The following is a 9,059-nucleotide window of genomic DNA, read 5'->3' on the forward strand; positions in this document are numbered from 1 at the left end:
TGGGGGAGCGGAAATGTGGAAACTGTTCGAATTCACATTTATCACGTGTGCAGTTAGGGCCCCAAGCCGGAAGGTGTGGCGTTGCTCCTCCAGGTGTTGGCTTGTAACGATTTGGTATTGGAGGAGGTCCAGGACCTGCATGTCTTTGACATGTAGGAGAGGGTTGGTGAAGTTAGTGGGTAAGGGTGTCCCAGAGATGTTCTCTGAAATGATCTACAAGAAGATGTCCTGTCTCCCTGATGAAGAGGAGACCACACTGGGTGCAAAGGATGCAGTAGATGACATTGGTAGCTGTACAGGTGAAGTTCTAACGGATGTGGAATGATTCCTTCGCGTCTTGGTTGGAGGTGTGGGGAGTGGTGTGGGTGCTAGTTTCACCCTTCCTATGGTGGCAGTGAAAGGTACCAGGAGAGGGTTGTGGGCTGGTGGGGGGAGTTGTGAAACGGAATACGGGGTCGTCGAGGGAATGGTCTTTTTGGAGTGCTGGCAGGGCTGCATTGCAGAATATATTTCTGGTGGTGGTGTCTCTTTGGAGGTAGCATCAGTGGCAAAATATGGTGCGTTTTATGCGGAGGTTGGTGGGTGGAAGGTGAGCACCAGCAGGTTCTGTCCTTGTTGCGTTGAGAGGCGTGGGGTTCAAGGGTGGTGGTGTGTGAAGTGGCAGAGATGCACTGGAGGGCGTTGTTAACCACATGGGAAGGCAATTTGTGATCGTAGAAGAAGACACCAACTGGGTCTTTCTGGAGTGTAATTGGTCATCCTGGGAACAGGAGGCGGAGGAATTGTGAATAAGGAATGTCGTTTTTACACGAGATAGGGTTGGAGAAGATGTAGTCTAGATACCTGTGGGAGTCGGTGGGCTTGCTGTGTATGTCTGTAATTTGTCAGTCGCCAGAGGCGGTGACGGAGAGGTCCTGGAAGACGAGGGAATTTTCCAAGATGATCCGGATAAATTTGCGTTGCGTGTGGAAGGTATTGGTAAAGTTGGCGAGTTATTGAACCTCCCAGTTGGAGCACGAAGTGGCGCCAATACATTTATCAATGTAGCAGAGGAGCAGGTGGAGGATGGTGTATGTGTAACTGTGAAAGATGGACAGTTCCGTGTGTCTGACAAACAGGCAAGCATAGCTTGGTCCTATGTGGCTGCCCATGGCTACCCGTTTCGATGGAGAAAGTGCGAAGATTGGAAAGAGTAGATGTTGATTGTGAGGACTAGTTCAGCCTAGTTCAGGATGAGGATGGAAAGGTACTGGTTGGGATGGTGTGAGATTAAGAAATGGAAGGCTTGCAGACTTCTGTCATGCCAGATGGATTTGTACAGGGACTGGATGTCCATGGTGAAGATGACGCGTTGGGGGCCAGAAAACCGAAATTCTTGGAGGAGGTAAAGTGCATAGGGGTGTCACGAATATAAGTGGGCATATCCGGGCCCGGGGAGATAGGATTGTGTCGAGGTAGAAAGAGATGATTCGGATGGGACAGGCGCAGGCTGAGACAAAAGGTCGACTGGGGCAGTCAGGTTTTTGAATCTTAGGAAGGAGGTAGAATCGGGGAATGCACGGTTCACGGAGAATGAGGTTGGAGGTTGTGGATGGGAGATGCCCAGAGGTGATGTGATTGTGGATGGTCTGGGAGATGATGGTTTGGTGATGGGAGGAGGGGTTGTGATCGGGGTCAGTCAGAGGAAGTGCCTGCGAGTTTGTATCTGCCTTCAGCTTTGTCCCTCAACCCGACTCACAAGCCTAATTTCTGATGAATGGCTTATACCTAAATCGCCGATTCTCCTGCTCCTCAGATGTTGCCTGACCTGCTGTGTTTTTCCAGTACAACACTCTCTACTCATTCATTTCACACAAGCAGGTCCATGCTGTCTGTTTGATTCTCGAGAGCACTGTCCTCATGAACTGTGACAAAATCTGCCAATCTGAAACAAAAACAGAAATTGCTGTAAAATCACAGGTGTGCAGGAACCATCTGTGGAGATGAATCACAGTTAACGTTTCACATCCACTGAGTCCATCTCTCCACAAATGCTGCAAGACGTCCTGAAATTTTCCAGCAATGTCAGTTTTTATTTGATTTTCAACATCAGCATTTTTTCTTTTATGATTTCTTATTTTCTGCCAAAAGATTTGGCTAAAGATTACGTTAAATGTTTTAAATATGACTGCGATAGAACGGCCAGATTCCACCAGCCCGCTACTTTTATTTGGTTCACGTGACCAATGCCTTTCCACTTGTCCACCGCCCCCTGCAGCTGCACTGCATATAAATTGACAAAATTGTGGCATTCTCTCGGATTGGTAATCAGGAGCGAGATTGATTGAAATTGTTGAAAATGTAAGATAAATTGAGAAAATACAGGATATTAAACGGGAAACTGAACGGGAAAGAGAGAACAGCGAATGACAGCTTTTTGACAAAACTGAAATGTAATTCCTCAAGATTCAGAAAGTGCTTTCATCCACAAACATACCACAATGCGGAATGTAATTTTGGGGACAACCAATGCAAGCAGATTGCAAAATCTTAGTTTTAAAATCTTACTGCAACTCTTTTGGTCTTAATGAACGCACACATGGGATTCGGTGCTGTTATGATCCCCTAAACTGGAGAAGGAAATCCTTGCCTTCGAGGATACGTGGGGAATGTTTACTGATTTATCCCAGTAATGGCAGGACTGTCCTCTGGAAGCATATGAGTAAAATTATTCAATGTTCCATGGAGTATCGAATGAGTGGTGAAGGGAATGTCTCCATTCACAAATTAATCATTCAGTAGAATTCAATACAGGGACTCATGTAATGATGAACAAGTTGAACAAGAACACGGACATACAATGCACATTAACTATGACAATTACTCTGTGAAAACTGTTGATTTCAGATCTACGGCGGCCTTTGGTGATGGCATTTGCTGTCCAGAAACAGTCTGCACTGGAATGACTGGAGACACACTACGAAGTATTTGAACTTCAGACGCCTTTAGAAATAGCTGAGACTCACTTAGGGCATGGGGAGTTAGAGATGTTGACCTCATAAACCTTTCGAACATTACGTGGAAGAATAATGGGAGTGATAGATAATTTTCGTCTCCATAGAGACGATGTTCACGAACTGGAGAGAAAATAATTTACCTTATTGGAGTTTATACATACAGGCGTCATATTTAAAAAGCAAAGAGTTCATAGTGTAACTGTGAAATCTGTAGGTCACCCTCAGTGGGAACATTGTGTGTAATCCTTGTCCTCATGCTCCACCAAAAACATGTACAGAGGCACAGACTCTGTTTCCTGGATAGCAAGATATTAGAACGCCAATGACGTTGTTTACTGAGACATAAGGACATCAGAAAGAATGCAAACGGGATGATAGAAAGAATGAAGGAGTTTATTCACAAGATTTGGAAATGCTGGTGCTGAATCACGCAAGTTTGATGTAAACAAATGAGATTTCCATAAAACGTGAGGGTTGAATGACTAAATCGGGGAAACTCCTTCTTTCGTGTGAATCAATAACTTCAGTTAGAGCTTCAAAACCATGAGTGAATGTTTGGATGAGAGTTTCTTCCACTCAATAGAGTTAGTCAAATCGTGAACGGCTTTCCAGAAATAAAGTGTAGAATCTGATTTCACAGTGTTTTAAAAGATACCCGAAAAAACATACAAGGAGAAAGTCTTTCATTGAGAGAAATTCAGTGTGGTTGCGTAAAAAATTCGAATTTGGTTGACTTCAGACACAAAGACATTTCATGAACACGTACAACTGAATAAGATTGAGTATAAAAAGTTCATGGATTGGTAAGCTGTGGCGTATTATTCAAGGTGAAACGCTGTAAATGGAGCTGATGTCCTAAAATAACTGCAGACAGAAGTTATATCCTAATGATAGGAATTGAATCGTCACTTGGACTTTAAAGATTTGACCTCATTCACATGATGTTACGTATATTTCCTACATTCTTAACTCAACCCAAGAAATGCACCAAGAAGATTGTGTCCTTTTGTGTTGTTAACCCGCTGTACTTCTCTGCAGCACACCATTGAAGATAAAATCTGCTCAAACCAACATTCAATTCAATACGAAATTCAAACGGTCCTATGTGTGTTTTTTTGCTTTTGATTATTGCAATAACCTTTGTGAGTTTGTAACAAACTGCATAACATGAAACCAGTTCAGCATCTATTTTCCCGGAGATTAACGCAGTGCACATGTCAAACGTTATTCATCTGCTGAAAAATCAACTTTGCCTCTCTCTCCACACCTGTCTCTTCACGTTTTAAAAACTTGTTTGTTGATCAAGGAGTCATTATCCAGAAAAGGACGTTTGCCAATCCACAAACACGGCTATTTTCCCATAAACTTGGCTTTGCTCAATATCACCTTCCATCCCTACCCTCAAGACAATAAAGAATTGAAGCTGCTCCAGGTGAGGCTCAAATTTAAAACTTCGAGAGAGCACAGCCCATTATATTGGCACAGAGATACTGTGCACTGCCCACCTGCAGCACAGGAGCAACACATTAATGCTTACCTCCACGTTCCTGGTTGTACCTTAACGTTTGGGAAACTGAGTTTCTCTGATTCCATGGCTTGTAACGATCATCTTCACCAGTGGTTCTGTACCTGAGTGAGGAAAGTGGTGAGCTACTCATTGCAAAGATGGGTACGTTGTTGAAATATACAATGTCAACATTTGCCTTCACTAACCAATGTACATTTTATTTTGTTTTTTATCTGTTGAAATCTTAAAATTTTCATCTTTAATAGATTCAATGACAGATCTCCATTGTGACTCTGGCATCAAATTCGAAAGTGTAAACACCCTCTGAATTCTTCCACCACAGTCCGTTGTTTGGGAAGTGTTCCTGTTGTGGGAAATGAACTTCCCCGTGTGTCAACTGCTGCTCCCAGCATTCTCTCTGGTACTGCACTCATTTTCCTTCTGACACTTCCTCACTGTGTTGCTGTGATCATACAGTGACTTGTTGTGGCATGTCCCAGGAAAATGACACAGATCAAGGTTTTTGCATTGTTGAATTCAATTGTCAGTTTAGCCTCATTTAGGATTGTGAAATTGTCTGTTGTGTACACAGGTGTGTGTCAAAAATATCTGAGCCGAAGAAAGGTGTTCCGAATAATGACATTGAGCACTATGCACTCTCCTCCAGTCTGGAAAACAATTCCGCACAGGCAATTTAATCGACAATAGACAATAGGTGCAGGAGTAGGCCATTCTGCCCTTCCAGCCACACTACCATTCATTATGATTATGGATGATCATTCTCAATTAGTATCCTGTTCCTGCCTTATCCGCACAACACTTGATTACACTACCCTTATGAGCTCTATCCAACTGTTTCTTGAAAGAACACCTCCTGCTTTTTCGGGTTCTTCATTCCGTTGACTTCAAATATTCACAGAATTCAACAGACTTTGTTACATAATCTATTCTTCATTTTTGTTCAGATCACTGTGAGCAGAGTGTCACAGTGGGAATGCCGTTGCCCCACAACTCAGAGGTCAGACCATAGTCTTCGGACCGTACTGTGCTACTTAGCATTTCACCAGACCAGGGAGAAATATCTGCTGTTCTGCATAATTTACGCAATTCACTTATTGAAAAGTTCATACAAATGCTAGCATATGTGACGAGGTGGCCGAGAGGTTAAGGCGATGGACTGCTAATCCATTGCGCTCTGCGCGCGTGGGTTCGAATCCCACTCTCGTCGCTGTTTTCAATGTTGCTATTTTTGTATGTTGACACCTGTCTTATTGAAATTGGAACTCCAATGGTCAATTTATATGCATCGACGCTATAAAATCTCAAAGAATAATTTGAGTCAGTTGCCTAAACTGCATTGAAACGTAGATCACATTGGGATAATGAAAAGCAACGCGATTTTCTTTTTCAAGTCGAGCAGCTGGGACCTTTTATCGTATGAAAGAGATCCAGGAAAAACAAATAACAAGAGATGTGAAGGGCGTGTTTATGTAATGGGATTCTTAATGACTGTTTTGTCAAATCAAATCTGGAGCATGTTGAGTAGAAGTGATTCATCTTGGTGAGAAGAGTACAGAGAGACAGCACAAAATAGTGGAAATATTTCAAAAGGGGCAGGGCGTGGGTGTAGGGGCACCGAGAACTGGCTATAAATGCACAGTAGAGAATTGCAGATATGGGTGCCATGCATAAGTACGGAAAGACTTACACATTGCTCTCTTCCTCGCCCGTTGCTCTCGCTATGGATGAAGGCTATGAACAAGGCACAGATAAACACAAGATGTGAGAATCAAGCTCCAAAACGTTATGCACACACTGGATGCATCACATTGAACAATGAACATCTGGAGAAGTCAGCATGTTGACTGTAGGGACTGAACCTAAACTGTGGATCAATAATCGCAAATTCATGCAGCATTAGCACGAAAAATGATTTAATGTGCCTTTATACGCATGTCATTAATAGACGTTTCTTTCTAATACCCGTGTGGTTGAAAGAAGAGGACACCACATGTCAAGATGGATGACAACGTAGTTCACCCATGAATGCCCTCTGACTCAGTTCACGGTGAATTAAGAATGAATAACAGATCCTCTTCAGACCAATGATTACAATCCCTGGGAGAATAAGGAAGAATAAAAATACATGGATAATGCGGAAAATGGGAATCGTGCCTTTGTGGACTCGAATTCAATTGATTATCAAACTAAACAGACACAAGAATACCCGCAGTACCAAGCAGTCAGGGCCATGGGGTGTCTGCAGGATGGGATTCAATTACCTGCTCATGTTAAAACTCACTTGCTCAGTCACAATACACACAGGTCATTCACCACTCTCATACGTGAGAAGTGATCACTCTGTAGACCAACTGACGGAGTCACTAGTAAGTTTACAAATGACAGCAGGAATTAAATTCTACTGTAATTGCAGCTGTTAATCCCAACCAGCAATGAACCCTGTTTGGATGGGTGTTTCCAGTGGAGTTCCACAGTTTTCTGATGTAGACCAAATATTTAGACTTAGTTATAGGAGCCATGGTTCAGAGGTTTGCTGACGATGCAACAATTGGTCGCGTAGTTGACTATTATGAAGAATGTCAGAGAATGCAGGGATGCATCAATCAGGTGGAAAGGAAAAAAGTCGAACAGAATTGAATCCAGACCAATGAGTGTTAAAGAAATTTGGGAGAAGAAACAATAACAGTGAGTATCCTATGTGGTGTAGACAGACAAAGAGATCTTGGAATGGACATTCATGATCACTGAAGATCAATGGACAGGGGAATCAGTTGTACTGAAGTGCGTACTGTAGATGCTGGAGATCAGAGTCAAGATTAGAGTGGTGCTGAAGAAGCACAGCAGGTCAGGCAGCATCCGAGTTGCAGAAAGAAATGACGTTTTGGGCAAAAGCCTTCATCAGGAATAAGGCTGGGAGCCTCGAGGTTGGAGAGATAAATGGGAGGGCTGGGGTTTGGGAGAATTTGGCTGACAGTGCAATAGGTGGATGGAGGAGGGGATAAGAGTGTTAGGTCGGAGAAGAGGGTGGAGTGGATAGGTGGGAATGAAAATAGACAGGTGAGACAGGTCAGCAGGACGGTGCCAAGCTGGAAGGTTGGAACTAAGGAAAGGTGAGGGAGAGGAAATGAGGAAACTGGAGAAATCCACATTGATGCAATGGGGTTGCAGTGTCATAAGGCAGAAGATGAGACATTCTTCCACCAGGCGTCGGGTGGTGAGGGAGTGGTGGTGGAGGATGCCCAGGACCTGCATGTCCTCGGGAGAGTGGCGGGGGAGTTGAAATGTTCAGTCACGGGCATTGGGGTTGATTGTTGCCGGTGTCCTGGAGATGTTTTCTGAAGCGCTCTGTGAGAAGGTGTCTGGCGGCCCCACTCTAGAGGAAACTGCATCGATAACAACGAATGCAATAAATGACATGTGTGGAAGTGCAGGTGAAATTTTGATGGATGTGGAAGGCTTCTTTGGGGCATTTGGCGGAGGTGGAGGGTGCGTGGGCTCAGGGTTTGCAATTCTTGTGGTGACAGAGGAAGGTGTTGGGAGGGAGGTTGGGTCATTAAAGGGCGTGGACTTGACTAGGTAGTCGTGGAGGGAACTGTCTTGTCGGAAAGTGGATGGGGTGAGGAGGGAAAAATATCTTTGGAGGTCAGTGTTACTGATTTCTTTTGAAAAGCCACTGACTCCCACAGCTATCTGGATTACACCACCTCCCAAACCACCTACTGCATAAATACTATCCTGTGTTCAGAACTCCTCCACCTCAACCGTATCTGCTCCCAGAAGACCAGTTCCAACCTAGAACACACCTGATGGCCTCCTTCTTTAAGGAGCGGAACGTCCCCTCCCATGTGTTTGAAGATGTTCTCTAACGCATCCCAGCCATGCCCTGCACCTCCATCCATGAACCCCACACCTCAAAACACGGCCAGGACAGAACAAGGACAGAGGAAGGGCCTCACCTTCCATTCCACCAACCTCCGCATAAATCAATTATAACTCGATATTTTCACCACCTCTAAATTGACCCCACCAGCCGGGATATATTTCCCTTCCCCAAACCTATCCACTTTCCTCAAAGACCTTTCCAATGGACGACCATTTCCTCCCGGCACCTTTCTCTGCCACCGCAGGAATGCAAAACCTGAGTCCACATCTTGCCCCTCACCTCTGTCCAAGGCTCCAATGGAGACTTCCACATCCATCAAAAGTTCACCTGTACTTCCACACATATCACTCGTTACACCTGCTGCTCCAGATGCGGTCTCCTCTAAATTGGGTAGAGCGATGTCTTCTAACAGAGCACTTCAGAGAACATCTGCAGAACACCTGCAAGAATCAATTCCACTGCCCCATGGTCAAACATTTCAACTCCCCCTCCCTCTCCCCTGAGGACTCGCAGATCCTGGACCACCTCCATCGCCATTCCCTCACCACCTGACACCTGGTGGAAGAACGCCTCATCTTCTTCCTCGGGATCCTTCAACCCCATGGCATCAATGTGGACTTCATCATTTTCCTCAATTCCTCTCACCCATCTT

General features: G+C 44.4%; 1 non-coding gene across 1 annotated transcript; it reads left to right on the forward strand.

Moving 5' to 3' along the window:
* Positions 1–5,649: 5,649 nt before the first annotated feature.
* On the forward strand, positions 5,650–5,731 carry trnas-gcu (transfer RNA serine (anticodon GCU)). The gene has a single exon. It is a non-coding gene; the product is annotated as a tRNA-Ser (tRNA).
* The last annotated feature ends 3,328 nt before the right edge of the window (positions 5,732–9,059 follow it).

This window comes from Hemiscyllium ocellatum, unplaced genomic scaffold (assembly GCF_020745735.1).
Source record: "Hemiscyllium ocellatum isolate sHemOce1 unplaced genomic scaffold, sHemOce1.pat.X.cur. scaffold_491_pat_ctg1, whole genome shotgun sequence".
Lineage (NCBI taxonomy): Eukaryota > Metazoa > Chordata > Chondrichthyes > Orectolobiformes > Hemiscylliidae > Hemiscyllium > Hemiscyllium ocellatum.